This window comes from Lissotriton helveticus, chromosome 3_1 (assembly GCF_964261635.1).
Source record: "Lissotriton helveticus chromosome 3_1, aLisHel1.1, whole genome shotgun sequence".
In the NCBI taxonomy this organism is placed as follows: Eukaryota; Metazoa; Chordata; class Amphibia; order Caudata; family Salamandridae; genus Lissotriton; species Lissotriton helveticus.
Genome location: NC_136061.1, coordinates 64,353,871 through 64,379,903, shown reverse-complemented (window position 1 = coordinate 64,379,903; position 26,033 = coordinate 64,353,871). Strand labels below are relative to the sequence as shown.

Sequence of the window (26,033 nt, the reverse complement as noted above, 5' to 3'; positions counted from 1 at the left end):
AGTTTTTTGATAATATGATTTCTGTCATCTCCATAAGCACCTCGTTGTGTAATCTGTGATCTGCGGTCCTTTGTCCCAATAAGAAAGCCAGAGCTCTCATTCCGAATTCCTTCTTGATGCAAGTATAAACTTGCCACGTCCATTGTTACAAAAAGCATGTTCTCGGACCATGTCAAGTTTTGGAATTTTGACAGGATGTCTTTAGAGTCCCTAATGTAGGCTGGTAGGTTCTGAACAAAGGGTTGTATGTACGTATCGACATATTCTGACAATCTCTCTGTGGGGGAGTTGATGCCAGCAATGATGGGACGGCCCGGTGGAAAGGGGCCGCCCTTGTGGATTTTCGGGAGAATATATATACATGGCGAGCATGGTGCGGCTACAGCCAGATACCTGTATTCTTCCTCACTGATCAATCCTGTTTCTCGCCAATCTGACAGTCTCAAGTTTATGTGGGCAGTAAGATTCCCCACAGGATTTTCCACCAGTTTTTTGTAGCAGTCAGTGTCCGACAATTGCCGTTCAATTTCGTTCATATAGTCTAGTTTCCTCATGAGGACAATGTTGCCCCCCTTGTCCGCTTCACGGATGACTATAGAGTTGTCAGACCTTAGATTTTTTAGGGCAATTAGTTCCTGTGGTGTGAGATTTTGATTCTTACGACTACGGCTGATCGGATGATCGATCAATTTGTGGAATCCTGCGGTAACTCTTTTTTTGAAAATATCTATGTTAGGGTGGGTGCCTACTGGGACACATTTTGATCTTGGTTTTAGACCACTTGATTTAGATACATTTTCTCACACATCCAACTCAACACAGATAACATCCGTATCAATAGAAGTTTCAAGCTCAACCGTTATTAAGGATTGCAACAAGTTTATTTCTTTCACAGTGTATGTGGTCACAGTATTCACATCATTACAAGAGTCTTTTTTCCTGACAGGATTTCTAACAAAGTGATCCTTCAATTTAAGGGTACGAACAAATTTGCACAGATCGACCAGTATCTCAGTGTCATCCCCTGTTTGGTTTGGACAGAAACCCAATCCCTTTTCAAGCACAGACTTTTCATCAAGGGAAAGACATTTATCTGAAAGATTCACAATGATAGACTTAAGTCTAGTTTCATACTGTAAATCAAAACCACAATAGACTTCAATGGACTGGTCCTGATGCTGAGGACACTGAAAGATGCTCTGAATGCTGTGAGGTTAACGGGTGTCTTCCTTGGGTTGTTCCTCGGTCCACGGTCCACGAGTAAGGTGTGGCAGCTTTGTGCACAGGAGTCAGGGGTCCATCAAGTCCTCTTTGCGCCAGTCGAAGTCCAGCAGCGGCTGAACTATCGATCTCCGCTCACAGCAGGTCCAGCAGCTTCCTTTGGTGAGGGCTAGTGTCCGTCTTTGGTTACCAATCAGCAATCTGATGACTCTCGTGAGTCTAGCAGACATGGGTGCAACTTTTAAGAAACAAGGGGAGGGCTTCTTAAGCAGTTAGTGGCGACAGGGCAGCTCCTCCATTAGGGAGGAGGAGCGTCACCTCACTGCTTTCTCGCAGGGCAAGAAGCAGAAACATTAAATGGTATTATAAATACCATTTTATGTTTCTGCTTCTCACACTGCGAGAAAGCAGAAGGCAGGGTATGCCTGGTTGAGGGCGGGCCGGACGGTATGCCTGGTTGGTGGCGGGCGGGACGGTATGCTTGGTTATGGGCAAGCAGGTGAGCGGGTCGGGGAGGACTGGTTTGCCCAATTCTGTGGGCCCGGACTGTTTGGTCAGCACTCGGGGCCGACCAAACCAGTCATGCGTACTCTACATTTTCTCTATGTAGGCTGCATGCAGCCTACATAGAGAAAATGGCCTCCCCATAGGCACCTGGCTGGGCGCGGTCCGGACCAATCACAATGCTGCCATTGCAGCGTTGTGATTGGCTTGGGGAGGGGAGGGAGGCTGCCTGGTTCCTGTTCCTGCCTGAGGCAGGCGAGTAGCAAAGCAGCATGAAAACGCGGGACCCGGCCAGGAGCAGAGGCAGTGCGGGACCCGGTAGGGTACGTTTTTTTATATTTTTAAATCCCCCACTCTGTGCAAATTCCCACGCGAAGTTCAGTCCCCCCCCGCCCCCATCATGCCGGCCGGGACTGAGTGGCGATTCATTGTAGATGACTACTGATTAGCCTGGTTGGCTGTTCAGCTTTTATGGCCCTGGTGCTGAAACAGGGAGTCAGCCGACTGACCCTTGGAGTTTACCTTTTCTATCTGACGTTCTTGAGCAACTTTTCCACCAGCCAGGCACCACAGGCACAGTCCTTTCTTCACTAGACCATGGAGCAGCAGGTGCAGTCCAGTGGTTGGTGCTGCCTCTCTTGCAAGGTCCAGGGGTCAGCAGAGCAGTCCTTATTCCATCTTTTCTCCAGTCCAGATGTGATCTGAGGTTCTCTGTGCCAAGGGTGCCATGTTTATGACCAAAAAGTGCCCCCCTGTGGGGATGATGTGTTCACTACACAACGGGCTACCACGATTCATCTCGCCTTATGACAACTTCTAGCCATGTGCGGCATCTATCAATCCCAGAGACTGCTATTCTGCTCACTCTCAAGAAGTCTGAACCCTTCCTTGGCTGTTAGAAGCTTGGTATCCCACCCTAGAGGTGTGGTGACCTGTGGTCTACATGCCCACGGAAAACCTTATTGGTAACTGGTTTCCTCTCGTTGTTCCCGCTGCCAGCCTTTCTGCCTAAATAAAGGGGCTGTCTCTCTCGAGCATGATAGCCATTGCCCACCAAAGGAGGCTTCTCCTCTGAAGCTTTCCTTTTGGGCCAACAACCTGTGTGGCTTCCTGTAAAAGGTAGGTAACACCTCCTGCTGTGGCAGGCCTATATTGCTCCTGAGCCTGGGATTCGTCCACACAACTCCCCAGGAGGGCAGAAGTCTCTCTGGTGGCCAGCAACTGCGAATATCCACCAGATCAACTGGCCAACTTTGGCAACTTCCTAAACTTCCTAAAAGTTGCTATTTCTTCAACATGACATTAAATGCAACCTGGGAATCAATTTGGGGTTTTTATTTATTTATTTATTTATTAGATTTGTAAAGCGCCCCCAAAGGGTTTCCCGGCGCTAGAGGAGACAGAAGCAGCAAGGGCACAGACTAATAAGAGGTTATTGATTGAAGAGCCAGGTTTTAATGGCCCTGCGGAAGCGAGCATAACAGCTCTCAGCACGAATGTCAAGGGGAAGGGAATTCCAGAGTCTGGGCCCTAAAAACGAGAAAGACTTGCCACCCATTCTAGATAGTCTGAACTTGGGCACACAGAATAAGTTTTGTGAAGAGGAGCGGAGAGAGCGAGAAGGGGAGTAGATTTTAACAAGGGATTGCAAGTAGTCGGGAGCATTCCCCGACTTGCTCTTGTGCATGTAACTCAATGCTTTGAATTTCACGCGGCTATCAACTTTAAGCCAGTGAAGTTCGCGGAGGCGTTCTGTGATGTGGTCAGTTAGTACCACGATTAATTTAGTACCTTGAAGTAGCAATTTTGGTAGTTCAATTCAGAAGTTAACAGGTCTGAGATGTCAGCCTGGATGTAACTGTACACAAGCCAATGGGGCTGCTAACTCTTCCACAGTAAAAATGACAATTTGGGATTTTTATTGTTAGGCCATATTATAGCATACGTCCCACTTAATAATATACAGCTCCCTGCCTTCGGGCTCGATAGTCCTTCCTTAGGGGAGACATATATATTTTTAAGGGAAGTGGGAGCTCTGCCATTGATTTAAATGGCAAATTCGAACTAGCAGTTTAAACTCCTCTTCCAGGCTGCAGTATCAGGCTGGGAGCCATTTTTAGTTTGTCACACTCAGGGCGGCTCAAACCGTACTGCAGCCCTGGGTGAACACTTGAACTTACAGGCCTTAGGTACCCTGGGGAAATTTATAATAGGGATGTATAAGTTAATGTATGACAATTGGGTGTAGCCAATTCAGCATACACTTTACTAAGGGTTAGAATGCTGCACTGATGTCTGATGAGCAGGCCTCAGTGCACTCTTAGGGGCATATTTACAAGCCCCTATCGCCACCACAACGACACTTTTCAGGACGTTATAGTGGTGATAGAGTCTTTGCCTTATTCACAAGGGAGCGTTAAGCCACTTGATGTGGCTTAACACCACCTTGTGAATAAGGCCCCCTTTCATGCTATATTTAGTGTGAAAGGGGTAGGCATTGGGTTTTGCGGCGGGTGTTCCTCTGCACGCCCATTGATTTTGGTGCTGCACCATATTTACAAGGGCAGCGTAAATATGGGGCAGCGCAAAATTAAGAACAGGGAAAACCTGGTCTTTAAGAGGTACAACAAGGAGAACATTTTTATTTCACTAATTTTTGCTGTTTCTATGTGTGCTGATTTTTGCAGCTAACATAGAAACAGCAAAAGGCTATTGATTGTTTATGTTCAGAAAGGTCTCCCGTCCTGCACATAAACAATCAAGTAAAAAAAAATACGTTTTTGAAACTTCTGTGTGTGCTGCATTGAGCAGCACACATAAAAGTTACAAAACGTCATTTAAAGATCGTTAATGTGCAGGAAGGGAGACCTTCCTGCACATAAACTATCTTCCACTCAATGCAGACACCCTTGCGCTAGGGTGCAGGGGTGCCTGCGTTGGCGCTTGGCTGCTAAATTTAGAGCCAGCGCAGGGGGAAACTCAAGGCTGCACCATAATGTTGTAAATACGATGCAGACCTACGTTTCAGAAGTGGTGGAGCGCGGCGTTAGGCCAAGGAGGCTAACGCCACACTCCATCACTTCTTAGCAAATATGCCCCTTAGAGTCAAAAAATCTGCAGCATCAGTCCAAATTTGGGGGGATAATGCAAAAAGAGGTATTTACTTACAAGAGGCATTTTTTGTATAATGAGATGAGTACAAGCCTGACTCTAACATGGTTTTATATTTGCTTTTTGTTCACGACACCAGCTGGGCATGATGGGGTTAGTCTGTGCTGATGTGATAAGCAAAAACTCGTCCAAGTGTTGTTATGTGGACACTTGATTAGAACTGCCTTTACTACACCACTAGAACCACGCCTCCCAATACTACCACAACTAATACCACCACTAATACCACCAACATCACCACACTACCAGTTCCCCTAATACCAACAGCACTATGGTGGCAGCGATGGTGTGGTTGCTTGTGGTGGTGGTGTTACTGCTGGTGTGTTTTTTGTGGTTGGACTGGTGCTGCTGTTGGTGGTACAGGTGGCGGTGGCATTAGTGGTTGTGATGGTGGTTGCTTGTGGTGGTGGTGTTACTGCTGGTGTGTTTTTGGTGGTGGGACTGGTGCTGCTGTTGGTGGTACAGGTGCCGGTGGCATTAGTGGTTGTGATGGTGGTTGCATTGGTGGTGGTGTTACTGCTGGTGTGTTTTTTGTGGTTGGACTGGTGCTGCTGGTGGTGGTACAGGTGCCGGTGGTATTAGTGGTTGTTATGGTGGTTGCATTGGGGGTGGTATTGTCAGTGGTAATGGTATTGTTGTGATGGTATTAGTATGGATGGTGTGTTATTAATGGTGGTACGACCACCACGATACCACCCCTAATACCACATCACTCACAGCAACAACACACTTATCACTCTTGTCCCTGCAGTGCACGTCTGACATTGCACAACTCTCCATTTCTGCTAACACATTTACATTTTCGGTAGAAATGTTTCTTTGTAAATCCCAGCAGTCTATCCTCACGTTCACCTGTTAGAGACTGCAAGTCATTTCTGACTTCTTCGCCTAGTAGTGGTTGTGTAGCCAACAGAACTTTCTATGCAGCGACATTTTTTATGGCTATGCATTTATTCGTACAATGAAACTACGTTTCCCAGAATGCAACGTGCTATTTTCTGAAAAGTCAGGATCTGCAGAATGTCTCTCACGTGCGAGTTGGAGCCTGGAAGTTAGGGTACATCGGTGATTCATGCAGCCCGGCAGGGACTAGAGACAATTAGGGGAGATGGCTACAAATCTGGGGTCCTGTAAGGTCATTGAAGAGAGCCCTGGTGGAGGGGATGACACGAAGCACAGGCCCCCGCAGCACTGCGGTGTCTTCAGGCTGCCCCGCCCCCAGCCCCCGCCCGCAGTGCACACATGGGACCGGCCGAGCAGTGCCTGGAAGAGAGCAGCAGCCCAGGTGTGCTCAGGTGCCAGCCTGCCCCCCAGGGAGGCAGGGGCCGGGCCAGGGAGCCGTGCGCACATCACCATGGGAGCTGTTTACATTGCTTGTTACCTGCGGAAGTGCAGTCAATGCATTCCTTGATGGGTTCGGGTCACACACACGGCAGTTTGTTCGGAACAGCAGCTGAACATCTGTGTGCGCAGGAAGCTTGCGCCGCTGTGGTATGTGCTGCAGCTGTTAGTCCAGTGCCTGTGAGGGAAGCTTGCGCCGCTGTGGTATGTGCTGCAGCTGTTAGTCCAGTGCCTGTGAGGGAAGCTTGCGCCGCTGTGGTATGTGCTGCAGCTGTTAGTCCAGTGCCTGTGAGGGAAGCTTGCGCCGCTGTGGTATGTGCTGCAGCTGCTGCTAGTCCAGTGCCTGTGAGGGAAGCTTGCGCTGCTGTGGTATGTGCAGCTGCTGCTAGTCCAGGTCCTGTGAGGGAAGCTTGCGCCACTGTGGTATGTGCTGCAGCTGTTAGTCCAGTGCCTCTGAGGGAAGCTTGCGCCGCTGTGGTATGTGCTGCAGCTGTTAGTCCAGTGCGTGTGAGGGAAAATTTGCTCCACTGTGGTATGTGCAGCAGCTGTTAGTCCAGTGCCTGTGAGGGAAGCTTGCGCTGCTGTGGTATGTGCTGCAGCTGTTAGTCCAGTGCCTGTAAGGGAAGCCTGCGCCACTGTGGTATGTGCAGCAGCTGTTAGTCCAATGCCTGTGAGGGAAGCTTGCGCCGCCGTGGCATGTGCTGCAGATGTTAGCCCAGTGCATGTAAGGGAAGCTTGCGCCGCTGTGGTATGTGCAGCAGCTGTTAGCCCAGTGCCTGTGAGGGAAGCTTGCACTGCTGTGGTATGTGCAGCAGCTGTTTGTCCAGTGCCTGTAAGGGAAGCTTGCACCACTGTGGTATGTGCAGCAGCTGTTAGCCCCGTGCCTGTGAGGGAAGCTTGCGCTGCTGTGGTATGTGCAGCTTTTGCTAGTCCAGTGCCTGTAAGGGAAGCTTACGCTGCTGTGGTATGTGCAGCTGCTGTTAGCCCAGTGCCTGTGAGGGAAGCTTGCACCGCTGTGGTATGTGCAGCAGCTGTTAGCCCAGTGCCTGTGAGGGAAGCTTGCGCCGCTGTGGTATGTGCAGCAGCTGTTAGTCCAGTGCCTGTAAGGGAAGCTTGCAACGCTGTGGTGTGTGCAGCAGCTGTTAGCCCAGTGCCTGTGAGGGAAGCTTGCGCCGCTGTGGTATGTGCAGCTGCTGCTAGTCCAGGGCCTGTAAGGGAAGTTTGCGCCGCAGTGGCATGTGCTGCAGATGTTAGTCCAGTGCTTGTAAGGGAATCTTGCTCCGCTGTGGTATGTGCTGCAGATGTTAGTCCAGTGCGTGTAAGGGAAGCTTGCGCCACTGTGGTATGTGCAGCAGCTGTTAGTCCAGTGCCTGTGAGGGAAGCTTGCGCTGCTGTGGTATGTGCAGCTGCTGTTAGCCCAGTGCCTGTGAGGGAAGCTTGCGCTGCTGTGGTATGTGCAGCTGCTGCTAGTCCAGGGCCTGTAAGGGAAGCTTGCGCCCGAGTGGCATGTGCTGCAGATGTTAGTCCAGTGCGTGTAAGGGAAGCTTGCGCCGCTGTGGTATGTGCTGCAGATGTTAGTCCAGTGCGTGTAAGGGAAGCTTGCGCCGCTGTGGTATGTGCTGCAGATGTTAGTCCAGTGCGTGTTAGGGAAGCTTGTGCCGCTGTGGTATGTGCAGCAGCTGTTAGTCCAGTGCCTGTAAGGGAAGCTTGTACCGCTGTGGTATGTGCAGCTGCTGTTAGCCCAGTGCCTGTGACGGAAGCTTGCGCTGCTGTGGTATGTGCAGCAGCTGTTAGCCCAGTGCCTGTGAGGGAAGCTTGCGCCACTGTGGTATGTGCAGCAGCTGTTAGCCCCGTGCCTGTGAGGGAAGCTTGCGCCACTGTGGTATGTGCAGCAGCTGTTAGCCCCGTGCCTGTGAGGGAAGCTTGCGCCACTGTGGTATGTGCAGCTGCTGCTAGTCCAGTGCCTGTAAGGGAAGCTCGCACTGTGTGGCATGTGCAGCTGCTGTTAGTCCAGTGCCTGTAAGGGAAGCTCGCACTGTGTGGCAGGTGCTGCAGCTGTTAGTCCAGTGTCTGTGAGGGAAACTGACGATGCCTGTGCTGTGCCTGTAGTGTGTCTGTGTGTACTTACAGAGTGCTTACCTGCTACACTCTACCTGTTGTATCAAGTGTGTGAGAGAAGCTTGCCTTTCTGCGAGCTGCACTTGCTATGACTCTGAGTGAGGGTTGCACTGACGATGCCTGTGCTGTGCCTGTAGTGTGTCTGTGTATGCAGACAATGCCTGTTACTGCCCACGCTGTATCTGTTGTGATTGTGTGTGTGAGTGAAGCTTGCACTATTGATGAACGTGCTCTACCAGTGCTTTGTGCCTGTGGGGCTTCACTGTTTCTTCCTGGTTGGTACCTGTTCTGTATGTGACGGTAGCCGGCAGAGCTCTGACAGTTCAATGTGAATGAGGGAAGCTTGCAGTGCTAATACCCAAGTATATGCCTGTTGTGTGTTTGATGAGACAGCTGCTGTCATGCTGTATCTTTTCTGTGTACGATGGGTGTTTGCCCTGCTGCTAGATATACTCTATGCGTGTTTGTGTGTGTGTGTGTGTGTGTGTCTATGCAAAGTTTGAACTGCATTGTTCCTGCTTTGATGTATTGTAGTTCCTTCATATAGTGCTTTACACCCCTTCCAAGGCGCTCAAGTGCATTAGCAGACGAGTAGCCCATAACAGCATGGAGGGGTGCTTGGCTGGAAGAGTGTTGAAGTGCAGTGTGTCCTGTGTCAGAAGTGTTCAGTTGTTGTGCTAGAGTGGCCAGAGTGAAGCTCTTTTTTCCCTTAGGTCATGCACATAGATGTGTAACGGTGACAACAGGACCGACGCACACACCTTACAGCATGCTGTTGTGTCTGATTGATGGGTATCTGCAGAATCCCCCCTAGATTGACAGAGAAGAGGCCATTGATTGCACAGGAGACAGCAGGACAACCCTCCTGCAGCAACAGGAGAGCGACCACAGGGGGCCATTGTAACTGATCCTAAGAGTTCACCCAAAAGAAGTGTTCTGAGGGACTTCCCAGGGGCTAAAGAGGAGCAATCCTCAGGGAGCACAGAGGAAAAGCCGTTCTGAACGGAGCAGAGATTGGTCCATGGGCATTAACTGGTCACAAGCAACCTAGATAAATGCCTGATAGGATCTGTAAGAGAGTGAATTACTAATCGGGGTGCACGGTACTCCACCACAAGCAATAAACTCGCCAACTTGCTATATCTAACTGAAGGTTTCAGGACTTTAAACCTGAGCTCATCCCTTGGTTGCTTTTCACAGGGCAGACAGTCTAAACATAGAGGAAACGTGTAAATCATTTGTAAGTACCAAAAGAGTTAAGAAGTCAAACGCACAACACAATAAAAATCTTACTCCAATTTATACAAATAGAGACAAAATTAATAAACACCATGACAAAAATTCAATAGGGAGGAACGGAGATATCAAGTCATTTAAAGCAAAATGCACCAAGAAGAAGTAAAGTGCCAATCAGTAATCGCAATCGCTATTCATGGTTGACCAGGACGTAGTTGTGATTTCAGGCCAACCGCAGTGGAGTGCGGTCAGATACACCAAACCAGTTCGTCCCTTATAAAGATTTTACCTTCTGACTTAGTTTCTGAAATGGAAGTAAAAATCCTCCAGCGGGACAGAGCAGGAGGCAGCATCCGGCGGATTCCCTTTGAGGTTGGATGGCATGGAGCGAGGTCCAGCTGAAGCTGTTGGTTTGGGTGGGAAAAAGGTCAGAGTGGGAAAAGTCAACTTTCGTGCCCAGGGAAGTCCTCTCACCAGCTGGATACTTTTGGCACCTTCGCTCGGATAAGATTTCTACCTTCAGACTTAGGGCCTCATTTACGAGTTTTTGCCGCAGGGCAATTTACCAAGTCGCTTTGCTGCGCTGCCCTGCATCAAAAGGAAAGGCCAGGAATGGGCTGTATTTATGATATACAGAGCCTTCCTTTCCTTTCAGCCAGAGCCGACGTACAATATGGTGCCTAGCACCAATGCAGGCACCCTTACACTGCGTTGCAAGCGTGTGTGCGTTGTTGGCAGGATTGTTTTTGTGCAGTAAGGGGCACCTTCCCACACAAAAACAATACATGGAGGCATTTTCCTTGTTCTATGTGAGCTGTAGAATGCAGCACACATGGAAACAGGAAAAAAACGAGGAGAAATTAAAACGTTTCTCCTCGTTACACCTCCTCTGGGGAGGTATAAGGCTTTGGCTCTGCCCCAGGTTAACGTGATTTTGTAAATCTGGGGCAGCGTCAAAATCCATGGGTGTTGCATGGGAACACCCACTGCAACGCCCATGGAACGCCTCCTTGACGCAGAGTAAGGCGAAGCAGCTTTGCGCTGCCTGGCCTCACTCCATATCTATGAGGCCAAACAAAGCCATGGAGAGTGGCTTAGTGTCTCCTCATAGATATGATTAAGAGGCGTCAAATACTTACGGGACTCCTTTCACCTCTCTCATACACATTCTGCTCACTTTCTCTCACTTACACATACTCTATCTTCTCTTATTATTCAGAACATCCCCTCTTCTACTGTTACACCTTCCCTCGCTTCCCCACCAGACTTTACTATTCCCTTTAGAGCCTCAGCCGTTTACAAGTTACTAGCATGTTCCCCTGTTGATAGGATCAAATCTAAACTCGAACTTCTTTGGGAATCAGATTTAGACCAGGAATTTTCTCTGCAAGTTTGGGATTCTATCTGGTCTAAAGTACACACAGTTTCTCGCTCGGCTAGCACTACACAGACTTCTTATTTCTTTTACAATAGGCTCTTTTTTATGCCTTCTGATTTACATAAATTTAAAATACTTGACTCAAAAAAGTGTTGGTCGTGCTCTTGTGATAATAGTGACCTTCTTCACATGTTTTTTCATTGTCCATTGGTTAAATCACTTTGGTCTCGCATTTGGTCGACTCTTAACAGTATTTTATCCACTAATGTTCCCTTTGAGATTGTACAAGTTTTTTTGGGTGGGTCTTCCCCCGTATGGAATGTTCAATGCAATGTTCGTAAATTTATAGATATGTTTATAGCAATTTCATTTCAGATCATTACTACCAACTGGAAAGACACTTCAAAGATTGCATATATTGCTTGGTGGAATTTGCTGTGCCATCACCACAGACTTGATCGTGCTTATGCTACAACTGTACCCTTATTAATGAAAAGAGACTTGTTATGGCTACCTTTTACTGATTACCTTTCCACACATGCTCCTTGATTAGTCTTATTGTTACTCTATCTCTTTTATTGTCAATTGGTAACCATAGATTTTGAATTTGTATTCTAGTTTGCCCACTCGTCCAGTGAAGCAAGGCAGCAGGCTGTATCTGGGAAGGTTGCGACAAAGTCAGATAATCTTACCATGGGGGACTGATGAACTGGATTTTCAGCAGGAAAGAGCTTGGAGCGGGACCAACCTTATGTTATTGCTCAGCGATGTCAAGTTTGGAGCGGAATAACCTTCTGGAATAGGGCTTCCAGGACCTCAGGCACAGCACTTATAGGTCAAGACTTACTTAACAGAGGCCACTAGCATGGTCCAGTGTTCTTCCAATTGCAACTAGTCTCTGGACACTCCAGGAAAAAGGCCTCTTGCAGCTTTTCATGTCCCTGTAGTCACACAGGAGGTCAGCCAACTCACCCTTAGAGTTTACACCTTTGTCCTGGGTACAAGTTAGAGCAATCTTAGCCCTTCAGGTCTCATCATATGCTTCAGACAGCAGCTTCAGTCCTTGTCTGTCCTTCTTCAGGTTCGGAAAGTGTTCTGAGGAGCTGAAATCCATTTGTGTACATTTCAGTAGCTCCTGAATAGGAGTGATCCATGTACACTCCCTAAAAAAGGGAAAACCTTTCACTTCCACTTTTACAGCACACTGTGTTTGCCTTACTGCAAACTATCCCAGAGTGCACCATTCTAAGGGAAATCCAAGATGGCATAGGTCTTCTACCCTTGGAGGAAACGTGTGCGCCTGTCAGGGCGTGTTTAGGGAAATTAGCTGTTCCCTCCCAAGCTACGTCAAACTGCATCTTGAACCAGCTCCCCCTCCCACAGGGACAGAGCCATGCTGACTACCATGTGTCCTATGCTGAAGGTGTTTCCCTCTTCTGGGTCTCTCCTTATATTAAACTTTTAATGGGCGGCCAATCCAATGCTCCTTTCAAGTTAATGAAGTTCCTGGAGCCTCCCCAGTTGCCCACCTGAGCTGATGGGGATCATGTGCCCCACACACCGCCATCCTGCCACCGGCCTAATCCACAGTCCGGCGACCTTGAGTCATGCACTGTACACCGGGAATCATTGTAAATGATATCAGATGTGCACCCAGGAGCGGTGGAGGGTCAGCTATTGTGGCTGGACACAACAAGGTAACCCATAAACTAATGAGACCAACTGGACTAGGTAAGGCAAGGTAAACCATAATCTAAAAAGACGAGCTCTATTAGATGGATAATCGGTTAGCAGTTTATCTCAACTGGCTTCAATAAGATAAAGTGTCCTCTAATGAGAATAAGGTAAACTGTCCACTAATGAGAAGGGCTCCACTGCATACAGTATGGCAAGCTATCCGGTAATGAGGCCGACTTCCAGACACTCAATATGGTAAAGCATATAGAGCTCTCAGCACAATTAGTGACACTAACGACCATCCTCTAAGGAAGACAGCCCAGCTGGATACAACCAGGCAAACAGTAATCTAATAGGAACAGACTTTCCTTCATACAGTAGGGTAAACGAGTGTTCCCCAAACTCTGGGTCGCCATCCACTGGTGAGTCACGAGCTGGTTTGGGGTAGTCCGAGCAATAAATAAAGATGCCTTTACATTCTGTGTTTATCTTGTCATATTTGCTGTATGTTCAAAGCCAGAGGTCAAAAGTCAGGGTATATCTTCTGACAAATGGCTGCTTATTCTCTTCTCTTGGGATTGGTCTTTACTTTTCTTTCGCTGACTGCAAAGTGAGAGGAATTTTTAAAGGGAATTATATATATTTTTTTTTGTTTAAGAAATTTTTATTGAGCATTTGATAAGTAATACAGAAAGAAAAACAAGTCATGAATAATGAGTAAAAAGTACAATGGTAAATAGCAATTAAATGACATAAATAAATCATAAAAAATTGTCAGCGGAGAAGGGGAAAAGAATAAAGAAAGAGAAAGTAAGGAAAAAAGGGAATTATGTAACGATCTTGCTGGAGTACAGAGTCCGAAAGGAAATGCTGTAGATTTTTTTTTTTCAAAACACACACAAATGTAAATGTATGTAAATATATTGAATGGATTCAGCAGCTAGGACAGCAAAATTGAATCATATTTTTTGTAATTGTGAAGGGTGCTTTAAGCAAATTTTAATAGGATAAAAACAAATCAAGACACGTATGTTGGTGATGCATAAATGATCGATATTCGCAGAAACCTGATTTGCATACATTATCCTTTGTCTGATTTATAGTTTTATCAGTAAAATTGTATGTATGTGCAAAATGAGCGGCCATTTCAGTGGAAAGTGTGCTGTCTGTAGATGGCAATGCTCTACCACATAATGCTTTAGTTACATTTAAAAAACGAAATCACCCTCCGTCATGTTCATTAAAAGTAGGTGGGTCAACAAAGTTTGTCGTTCAAAAAAAGTGGGTCTTTCTTCTAAAATATTTGAGAACCACTGAGGCAAACCATGGGGCATATCAACAACGAGGGGTGATAATTATTGCCCAGCGCGCCTAGCGCTGATTTCCCAAATGCAGGCTATTGTTGAATTAAATCGCCGAGTTAGCACGTTATCAGCAACGCACAACTCAAGGGCGATATATAATCCAGCGATAGCGGGGAAATCTCTGGTTTTGCAGGGAACATCGCTGGTTTTCCAGCGATGTTCCCTGCAAAACGGCGACATGCTTGATGATACGACACTGTGGTTGTAACACATCAATGCACCTCCCATTGTCAACATACAATAGCAAGGATTTTAGCAGGCGTTAGTTTTTGGTGAAAACCGCGTTTTTTGCCAAAAACTAACGTCTGCTAAAATCCTGAGGGCCACCTTGTAAATATTGCGATGTGCATTAAGCGATAATTTACAAGTTAGTCCGTCAGGGGTACGCCCAATGACGCCCACTTTGCATCTCAAGCGAGGCGTCAGCAAAACGGCTGATAACATGCGCTAATGCATGTTAGCACCGGCTTGCAAACAGGGCAAAAAGATTATTTCCGCTTTTTTGGCTTTAAAAGCCAAAAAGCCGAGATAAGGCCCTTGATAATATGCCCCCATATTGTAATGAGTGTTTAATAACATAAACTCTAAGAGACTAACTGTGGATACAAGTAGGAGAGTTCATGTCTAACAAGACTGGTTCCTTTGGATTCTACAAGGTAAACCACCTCTACTAAGACCTCCTCCACTGGGTAATATTAGGCAAATCACAGTCTATCAAGGTCAAATAAATTGGTGAAATGCCGTTCAATTTAATAAGAAGAGTCGATACGCTCATCGGTGTCCCCGCTTCAACATGTTGCTCATAATAAAGGATCTTCAGCCACTCAGCAAGTAGCACATGGAAGCGGTCTTAGAAGGTGGTGGGGTAGAGATGTTTGCTAGAGTGGGCAGGTCCATGACCCATAGGGCTGGTCGGACAGGCTGCAGCGTCGCTCGTGGGGTTGGAGGTGGTTGTTTGTGGTAGAGGGTCATAGTCCAGGAGTTATGGATGGTTGTTTTCTGGATCCATATTTTATAAGCACCCCATGAACTCTCAAAGACAACCTATGGTGGTCACTCAAATCCCAGCTCTTTTACTTGGCCATTGGGACCTACCACGACCCTCCTCCGTCACAGCGGGTTTGAGGAGGGTGAGTGGGCTTTTGCAGTGGATGGACTTCCCATCCTGGTGGTCTTTACCACACCCTTCAGAGATCCCTCTGAAAGGGGATTTATTTTCAGGGGCATTTAACAAGTTAGCCCCTTCTACCCCATAAAATGGCGATGGATTTGGAGTTGACGCATGTGGAATTATCTCTGTTCAAGCTCAGCTGATTTAATGCACAGGAAAGATTACACTTACCAGTACCCTGAGCAGCGTAGAGCCAAGGCAAGAAATAATAATTAACGTAATGAGGACAATTAAGCACAGGTGGAAGTTCTCGTGGGACTGCAGGAGCTCCTTGGCTGAGCCTACCTCCTGCACTCAGCGGAGACGGTGCCCTTATATGGTGAAGTAAGATAGCGCAGAGGAGGGGACAAAGGTCACCTGTGGCTGGCAGGAAAGGCTCTGCGCACAGGTACGAGCTGACTCCGGCTTCCTACCTGTAGACGGACGACGCGGGGTCGCTTCCCCTCCCTGCCCCGGACTCACAAACGGAACCTACAGGTGGGTGTCTCCGGAGCCTTGTCGCTGTGCTTGTGAGGTGTGTGTGTGTGTTGAATTCATCAGGTACCCGGGGCCAGGTGTGCGCGTCTGTCCCCAGGTGTCACCTGGGTGACACTTGGGCCCCTGGTCCAAGGAGTGATGTCTCTCTCCGAGGGGTGGTGTGAGGACTCGGAGAAGAGAGTGGAAGGTTCCTTCCCTCGCCCGCACTGGGCTGGGTCTGGAGGGTGGCACACCTGTGCCTCTGTTACCTGGGTAATATCTACCGCTCAGCTGGTGCTCACGGGTGCACGTTGAGGTTGTTTTGCATGAGTGGAGTATTCCTCTGCTTGGGGTATGTGACACATTGTGACAACGGTGCGCGGGCAGGTGTTTGTGTACCACAGCTGGAATCAGCGTAATGCTAGTTTAGAGAGAAGCCCAGCTTACCTGGGGCCCTTCACTCTCACCTGTTCGAGTGCTACCTGCACAATCAGGACTTTAACACCGGTACCTGTGTTTACTGCACAGCCCCTCTCTCACCTGTCCGAGTGCTACCTGCACACTCAGGCCCTTCCCCCCTGAAGGTGTGTTTACTGCACAGCACAGCCCCCTCTCTCACCTGTTCGAGTGCTACCTGCACACTCAGGACTTTCACACTTGTAACTGTGTGAACTGCACAGCCCCTCCTTCACCTGTCAGAGTGCTACCTGCACACTCAGGACTTTCACACTTGTAACTGTGTGAACTGCACAGCCCCTCCTTCACCTGTTCGAGTGTTACCTGCACACTCAGGACTTTCACACTTGTAACTGTGTGAACTGCACAGCCCCCTCTCTCACCTGTCCGAGTGCTACCTGCACACTCAGGACTTTCACACTTGTAACTGTGTGAACTGCACAGCCCCTCCTTCACCTGTTCGAGTGTTACCTGCACACTCAGGACTTTCAAACTTGTAACTGTGTGAACTGCACAGCCCCTCCTTCACCTGTTCGAGTGTTACCTGCACACTCAGGACTTTCACACTTGTAACTGTGTGAACTGCACAGCCCCCTCTCTCACCTGTCCGAGTGCTACCTGCACACTCAGAACTTTCACACTTGTAACTGTGTGAACTGCACAGCCCCCTCTCTCACCTGTCCGAGTGCTACCTGCACACTCAGGACTTTCACACTTGTAACTGTGTGAACTGCACAGCCCCTCCTTCACCTGTCCGAGTGTTACCTGCACACTCAGGACTTTCACACTTGTAACTGTGTGAACTGCACAGCCCCTCCTTCACCTGTTCGAGTGTTACCTGCACACTCAGGACTTTCACACTTGTAACTGTGTGAACTGCACAGCCCCCTCTCTCACCTGTCCGAGTGCTACCTGCACACTCAGAACTTTCACACTTGTAACTGTGTGAACTGCACAGCCCCCTCTCTCACCTGTCCGAGTGCTACCTGCACACTCAGGACTTTCACACTTGTAACTGTGTGAACTGCACAGCCCCCTCTCTCACCTGTCCGAGTGCTACCTGCACACTCAGGACTTTCACACTTGTAACTGTGTGAACTGCACAGCCCCCTCTCTCACCTGTCCGAGTGCTACCTGCACACTCAGGACTTTCACACTTGTAACTGTGTGAACTGCACAGCCCCTCCTTCACCTGTCCGAGTGTTACCTGCACACTCAGGACTTTCACACTTGTAACTGTGTGAACTGCACAGCCCCTCCTTCACCTGTCCGAGTGCTACCTGCACACTCAGGACTTTCACACTTGTAACTGTGTGAACTGCACAGCCCCCTCTCTCACCTGTCCGAGTGTTACCTGCACACTCAGGACTTTCACACTTGTAACTGTGTGAACTGCACAGCCCCCTCTCTCACCTGTCCGAGTGCTACCTGCACACTCAGGACTTTCACACTTGTAACTGTGTGAACTGCACAGCCCCTCCTTCACTTGTCCGAGTGCTACCTGCACACTCAGGACTTTCACACTTGTAACTGTGTGAACTGCACAGCCCCTCCTTCACCTGTCCGAGTGCTACCTGCACACTCAGGACTTTCACACTTGTAACTGTGTGAACTACACAGCCCCTCCTTCACCTGTCCGAGTGTTACCTGCACACTCAGGACTTTCACACTTGTAACTGTGTGAACTGCACAGCCCCTCCTTCACCTGTCCGAGTGTTACCTGCACACTCAGGCCCTTCACCCCTGTAGCTGTGTTGCCGGCACAGCCCCCTCTCACCTGTCCCAGGGCTACCTGCAAAGTCATTTTCCTTTCTATCTAACCTACCCGAATGTTACCACAAAATCCCACAAAGACAAGTGCTACTTTCACTGTCCCTCTGCCACACCTGTCCTGCACAGTCATCTCTCTCAGATCTGTCCCAGTACTGCATGGTGCGTACCCTCTCACACACCTGTCCGTATCACTCTCGCTGCCCCTCGGTCACACCTGTACTACACACACACCTCTCTCTCACCCGTTCGTGTTACCTGAACTGTGCCCATGACGCATCTGTCCTGCACTGTCCCTCTGCCACACCTGTCCTACGCAGACACCTGTCTCTCACCTGTCTATGTTACCTGCACACACCTGTCCTGCACAGACACCTGTCTCTCACCTGTCCATGTTACCTGCACACACCTGTCCTGCACAGACACCTCTCACCTGTCCATGTTACCTGCACACATCTGTCCTGCACAGACACCAGTCTCTCACCTGCCCGTGTTACCTGCACACACCTGTCCTGCGCAGACACCGGTCTCTCACCTGTCTATGTTACCTGCACACACCTGTCCTGATCAGACACCAGTCTCTGACCTGACCATGTTACCTGCACACACCTGTCCTGTGCAGACACCCGTCTCTCACCTGTCTGTGTTACCTGCACACACCTGTCCTGCGCAGACACCTGTCTCTCACCTGTCCATGTTACCTGCAGACACCTGTCCTGCGAAGACACCCGTCTCTCACCTGTCCGTGTTACCTGCGCAGAGTCTTATCTGGTTCGTGGTTGGATATATTCTTTTCTCGGAAACAAACTCAGCTTTCTATGTGACTTTGGCTCTGAAGATGCGCAGGTCTGAGCCTGTGCACCGGGCGTGGCCGAGGAAGGCCGAACGGCAAGGAAGGTAAATGATTCCCTTCCTGGGGTCAAAGGTTAGGATCACAAGGGTGAAATGTTATCAGTCCAAGACATAAAAAAACTAACAGCATGGCATAATCGCCGACAACCCCGGATAACATGAAAGCATGAGTGATTGGATACAGATATAATCTTTAACCGATAATGTATTGAGTGTTTAACCATTGAAGGGGTGAATGACCTCCTTATAAGGGATTCTCCGCATACTGTGCTCCCGGAAGCACTTCTGAGGCAGGATGCCCACGCCTGGACGAGTGATTTTAGGGACAAAAATATCTCCTGTAAAGAAAACAGTGACTATCTGCACCCTTAAAAAAAACCTCAGCCCAGATTCAAGCACACACAGAAGATATTCACATTTACTAAGGAACCCCACTTTGTGGGTATCGGTGATTCCAAGGAAGAAACCAGAATCATGTGGTAGTGTTAGGGCAGTGTCACTCTGAACAGTGCTTTAAATAGGGAAAAATAAGTGCAGGTACTCATTAAAATAGAGGTGTGGCAAGTGGGCGGGTCTAGGGGCGGGGCTAAGGGCAAAATATCATCATACATAGAGACTTCTGTAACAGTTGCAGCACATATTAAAACACATGAGAAATGTGTGTGTGTGTGTCAGAAAACACAGATTAACTCATAACACAAAATGAAAGTTCATGATGGCACTTTCACTCGAATGGTCGCTGCGCACCTGATTGACAGTGCAGGGTCCGTCTAGAGACCCTGTCCTGTTAATCACAGCGTGACACAAGCCCTCTCACCCCCCTGCAGTTTGGGGACATTCAAATGGGCGCTGCCGGAATCTTCACCAGCAACTCTGGAAAAGGACACTTCAGCCGAGTTAACTACAAGCTCCCCGGAAGCAGAGCGGCCTCTGCCCTGGAGCAGAACCTAACCTGAGCCTGCCGTGCCTGGATCGGGGTACCGGTACTCTCCCTGGCTGCAGAGAAGTGCCGGTAATGACGAAAAAAAAATCGGAAGTGCCGGTACCCAGTACCGGTGAGTGCCAGCCCATTTAAAGCACTGCTCCCTAATGTCTGGATTATCTCCCTCTTTCGCTCGCTTTTCTCACACACACACACTAACATGCACACACAAGCAGGCAAACACCCATACACAAGCAGACAGACACTCATTCAAAAGACTCAGGTGGGATAAAGGCCATTTTACGCCCCTTATCTCCCGTGGCTTTCTCAATTGCTGCTATTGCTGCTGTCAGCGGGATGCCCACTGGATTCGAGTGTGTGCACAAATATACACGATGGTGTGAAAATGATTGACAGCTCCGGGCCTGAATGGACCCTGCTCTGTAAAAAACACAGCCTGGTGGGGAACACCGGGCTTTATGCAAATGAGCCCTGCTGAGTTGTTTAGAGGTGGCTCAGCTTGGGCTAGAGACGCTTTGGCTGTCAGACAGCCTTGTTCGTGCTCGTGAGCACCAGCAACAATAAGCTCACCTTTGATGAGTACGGGTACTCTCCTTGGCAGCAGAGAAATGCCGGAACTAAGAGCGATAAAAATGAGAAGTGACGGTACTCAGTACCGGTGAGTACCGGCCCATTTGAAGCACTGACTCTAAAGGAGGTTCTGTCAGACAGACAGACATCTCTCAAAGTCATTTGATAATCACAGACACGCTTTGCCCTGTCAATCTGAAGCGCCCTAAACACCGCGTTCACTACACTAAAGTAGAAGCATGACTACTGCGACAGCTCTGAGGTATATCAATCAATCAATTAATCATGGTATTTATAAAGCGCACTACATACCCGTGAGGGTCTCAAGGCGCTGGAGGGGGTGGAGCGGGGGGGATGCTGCTACTGTTCAAAAAGCCAGGTCTTGAGAAGTCTCCTGAAGGTAAAGAGGTCTACGGTCTGCCGCAGGTGGATGGGAAGGGTGTTCCATGTCTTGGCGGCGAGGTGGGAGAATGATCTGCCGCCGGAGGTCAGGCTTCGGAGCGGGGGACGGTGGAGAAGGCGCGGTCTGCGGAACGGAGCTGGCGGGTGGGGATGTAGAGGCTGAGTCGGCTGTTGAGGTACGCTGGTCCGGTGTTGTGGAGTGTCTTGTGTGCGTGGGTGAGGAGCTTGAAGGTTATCCTCTTGTTGATAGGGAGCCAGTGCAGGTCTCTCAGGTGTGGTGTGATGTGGCTGCGGCGAGGGATGTCTACGATCAGGCGGGCCGAGGCGTTCTGGATGCGTTGGAGCTGTTTCAGGAGTTTGGCCGGGGCTCCTGCTTACAGTGCGTTGCCGTAGTTCAGTCTACTGCTGACGAGGGCCTGGGTGACCATCCTTCTCGTTTCGGTGGGGATTCACTTGAAGGTCCTGCGAAGCATGCGGAGGGTGTTGAAGCAGGAAGAGGAGACGGCGTTGACCTGCTTCATCATGGAGAGGGTGGAGTCGAGGATGACCCCTAGGTTGCGTTCATGGTCGGTGGGTATAGGGGGTGCTCCTAGTGCAGTCGGCCACCAGGAGTCGTCTCAGGCCGAGGGGGTAGAAGGACGACTAGCATAAAGACTAGAAAAGGGAGCACTCTAGCGCTTAGAGCCTTAAACAACCAAAGTGGACAAGGGCAATCATACTGCTCGTGGCTGCACCATCGAAATAGGACTTTCATAGACCCCAGAAGTAAAAGAATTGTATGAGGAGGGCATAGTGGGTGGATTAGATAAAGAAATGGGGAGGTAAAAGTGAGGAGATAAGAGTATGTGGAGGTAAATGTGTGGAGACATTAGTGTGGAGAAGTCAAAGCGGCATTAAATGCATGGCCAGGTAGAAGTGGGGGGTAAAGGTATAGAGAGGTGGATAGGTATGGTATAGGAGTGCAGATCCAAGGAAGCAAATGTATGCTGACGTAAAGTTGCAGGGAGGTGAATATATTGGGAGGTAAGGGTGGAGAAGTTTGGATATGGGAAGGTAAAAGTGTGGCAACAAATGTATGTGGGGATGAGGGCGGGGAGGGAAAACACAGGGAGTTCTCATTTTGGGTCAAGCACAAGGTGCATCTGGGCCAGGATTGCGTTTGGACCAGGATTCACAGCTGGTTTTAACTCTTTGGTAAAACCAAAAGCAGGTGTTATTCCCCATTTCGATCTGAAAACCGGGAAAGAAGTGATGTAATCGTGCACGGTTAATATTCAACCATTCTTTTAAACAAAAATGATGTGTGGACTTTGGGAAACCTTCTGCAAATGTTTATAAAGATGTTGTAAAGATTTAGTTTGATACGTTTGTGACCGCATATACGTATTCAGAATATTTAAAAGCCCAGGGCGCGACTTAAAACATCCAATGCCTATTTATTTTAAAAACGTACCTGAAGGTGTGTCAGCATCACAACTCCATCACTTGACTTCTAAGCAGTTGATCAGAACCAGAGGCCTTGTTTACTGTCGGGCTAGAACCAAGACCGCACCTGCTCGGGTATTGGAGGGTACCATCCACGGGCAGTATGTGGGTGGAGGTGGTGGTCTCTTAAATGTGCTCTTGAACATCCTTCTGTGCTCTTTATTCAATCAATGGTTGTTCTCCCAATAACTTGATTATTTCAGAAAGTACATAAAGAAACGCTTTAAAAATTGCATAAAATAAAATAAAAAAAATAAATAAAATCAAAATTGTAGCACTGCTTCTGTTAGGAGAATCTCAACATTTTTAGTTTTCAAAATCTGACCACCCTATCACACCTTACCTGGCCATCAGGAGGCGAAATGTTGTTGCGGGCCAGTACTGCTCAGAGCTACAAGAGGGCAGTGTGCTATAGTCAAGGAGGCTTATTTAGTATTTAAACTCCAGTCCTGGAATATTTTGGGAAAAGTTCTAATTTCCCCAAGTATTTTTAGGAAGGGTTGAAAAGTAGTAATCGTGACCTGCAGAAGGTGCTGCACTGAGGGCGCAACTCAGACTAAATAGGCTAAGAGTACCTACAAGCACTTGCTCCTGCATCTGTGTAGCCCCATAGAAACCACACAAACCAGGAACATGGATACCTAGGTCTGGAAAACCTCCAATTTACCTCAATAAGTTCTGGCAATATGGGGTCATGTTAACCTCAGACTTGCAGAATTAAAGGGGCTTCCCTGTGCAATTGGGAATTTCCAGGGAATCATGCATCCTGGGTCTGAATCCTCCAGTAATCTCTCATTCTCCCCTGCAGGTTACCCTGAACAGTTTAGCTGCAGAAGGCATGACAACTCTGCAGGTGCAGCCCACATACTTCCCAATGGGGGAGGAAAGCCATTTAGTGACCCAATCAGGATAACGAACTCTCATTTCGAGGCTCTTAACATGTGGTGTCCCGGCTTCAGTGATCTCAAGACTGAATGGTGGAAATGAGCTTTTGAGGTTTCCATTCTGCTGCCCACATGGTTACTGGAATCAGTACAATTGATGGACAGAATGCTTCACAATGTCAAACATTCACCCCAGTACAGAGATCTGGGCCTAAATCCATAGTTCTTTTGCTCCCCATGCCTTTCCAGTTCAGACCCAGCCATGTGCAAATCAGTCTTGAACCTGTTACCCATGGGAACAGTCCAGTCGGAACTGCCAGGCCAGGTCCTCCCCGGACTGGAAACAAGTATCCAGGGACCGGTGTCGGCACATCACCCCTCATCAGCCAGGCTAGCTTTACACCAGTGGCATGAAGAGAATGGGACCCACGTCTGGGCATACCCGTCCCACTCAGGGTGACAAATGCAAAAACAACAATTGATGGACAGAATTCTGCACAATGTCAAACATTCACCCCAGTACAGAGATCTGGGCCTGGCTGATGAGGGGTGATGCCCCGAAACCAGTCCCAGAATGCATGCTTCTAGTCCAGGGAGGACCTGGCTTCGCAGTTCAGGCTGGACTGTTCCCATGAGGCACAGGGTTAAGACAGATTTGCATATGGCTGGGTCTAAACTAGGGTGGCATGGTGAGCAAAAGTCGATGGATTTAGCCCAGATCTCTAGGCTGGGGGTGAAGGTTTGTATGAGATAAGACTCAAGCAAATATACTATGCTGGACGTCCTGCAATAGATCAGAAAGATATATACACACTAGTTACATTAAATGATTACTTTGGATGTGCACCTCATACATTCACACATCACAAAGAAAACACCTCAAATGATCAAAGCCACTGGCCACACATCACAATGGCAATAATCAAAACTCAAACACCTTAAATGATCAAAGCCACTGGCCACACATCACAATGTCAATAATCAAAACTCAACACTTCACCTGGTGCAAACACTGCATCTTAGCCCACTCCTGACCGGGGGATTAAACAGCCGTGGATAAGAGCCTCAGCAACCAGGGTTCTGCTGTACCAAAGTAGACGTGTCTGTCCCCATTCCGATTCCAAAATCCCGGTTTCTAAGTCAACAACCCTCAGCTTTATAATCTAAAAAAAACACTAGAAGGTTCAAGAAACCTTCTGCCTGTGCCAGAGGAATCTTACCAGGACTGGTCAGCTTCCAAACAAGCATTCTATGGCAGGAAGGACCTCCCAAGTTCCCTCTACAGTCTCGCATGTTCCAGCCTTTATCTTGTCGAAGCTCACGAAAGCATTCCAGGGTACATTAAACAATCTCTCACAAAAACAATACTTGAACATGATTAACCCAAACAACTTGCTAGCATAGCTGTGCACACGGATAAAGCTCAAGCCAACCAACGTCAGAATTCAGGAGGACATGAGGCCATGTCAAAGCCAATAGTAAGAACTTCATAATACTTCCAATGTACAAGACAATGCACATTTGTTCACCACTGCTTACAGCAACACATACTTCATGTCTCAATGTACATCACAGTGCACACTTGTGCACCACTGCTTATAGCATCACATACTTCATCTCTCAATGTACAACACAGTGCATATTTGTGCACGACTGCTCATAACACTGCACTTCGAGACCAAAAAGTACATTCCACACCTCACTCTCTTTCTCTCTCATGCTTTCAAATGCACATCCCACACGTTCTGTTCTTGGCAGACCACAAGAGTGCCTCTAGCACTACAAGAGCGTTCCCGTAGTCGAGACGGCTGGTGATGAGGGCTTGGGTGACAATTTTCCTGATGGAGGTGGTGGTGGAGAGAAACACTAGAAAATAGGTCAAACAATTGACAAGTACAAACATTCAAGCAAAACCGTGAAAAGGTGTTAAAGCCGGGAGGGTGTAGCCCAAGAGACTTGCAAGTGTAAGGGCGATCAGAATTAAAGGCAAAGTGCCTGTCCTAAAGATGGAGTCTGAGTTCCTTTTTGAAGGTAGCCTGAGAGAAGGTGGGTAGCTCCAGAAGAAAATATTTTGTATTTCTTGAACTCTATAGTGCACCAGAAATGTAAAGTTTGAGTTTAATATATGGTTGAGAGGCCATAATCAACATAATACAACAGCACACAATCTATCTTTGGTTTCCATGTGTTAGGATTCATGGAATATCAGCTGCTGCAGGCAGCCTAACTCCACTCTGTCAGCACACAGTCTGCCTTTGGTTTCCTGCCTTAGGGCTCATGGAATATCAGCTGCTTCAGGCAGCCTGACTCCACTCTGTCAGCACACAGTCTGTCTTTTTTTCCATGCCTTAGGACTCATTGAATATAAGATGCTGCAGGCAGTCTGACTCTGCTCTGTCTGTCAGCACACAGCCTGTCTTTGACTTCCGTTCCTTCGGACTCATGGAATATCAGCTGCTGCAGGCAGCCTGACTGCATTCTGTCTGTCAGCACACAGTCTGCCTTTGGTTTCCATGCCTTAGGGCTCATGGAATATCAGCTGCTTCAGGCAGCCTGACTCCACTCTGTCAGCACACAGTCTGTCTTCTTTTACCATGCCTTAGGACTCATTGAATATAAGATGCTGCAGGCAGTCTGACTCTGCTCTGTCTGTCAGCACACAGCCTGTCTTTGACTTCCGTTCCTTCGGACTCATGGAATATCAGCTGATGCAGGCAGCCTGACTTCACACTTGTAGAGGCGCAGTCTAGTGTACGCACGTCACGTACCGACGTGACGTGTGGTGACGATGCCCAGGCTGCGCGCGCAGCTTGCAGTGAGTGGCGCGGAAGCCGGCTAGAGATACTGGCGGCTCGGCGCTCTTTAGAGTTGAAGAGAAATAAACACAACGTGTAACCTCTATCTCTGGCAGAGTCATTATTGGTGGTAATCACTACTTTACAATGGCGACGAGGATGGGATGCTAGACCCGCCCACCACAAAATACCACACGACCAGGTGCCACCGAGGGATCCAACAACCATACCGGGGCCCA

The 26,033-nt window shown here is 48.4% G+C and overlaps 1 protein-coding gene across 2 annotated transcripts in view; it reads left to right on the top strand.

Moving 5' to 3' along the window:
* The first annotated feature begins 15,353 nt into the window (after positions 1 to 15,353).
* The window catches only part of VIL1 (villin 1), a 184,702-nt gene continuing 174,022 nt past the window's right edge, over positions 15,354 to 26,033 (top strand). Inside the window, exon 1 of one of the 2 annotated variants that reach the window (XM_078679240.1) lies at positions 15,354 to 15,658. The gene's annotated coding sequence lies outside the window, so the exon portion shown is untranslated. The remainder of the gene's footprint in view (positions 15,659 to 26,033) is intronic. The other variant, XM_078679239.1, reaches the window with a different exon arrangement.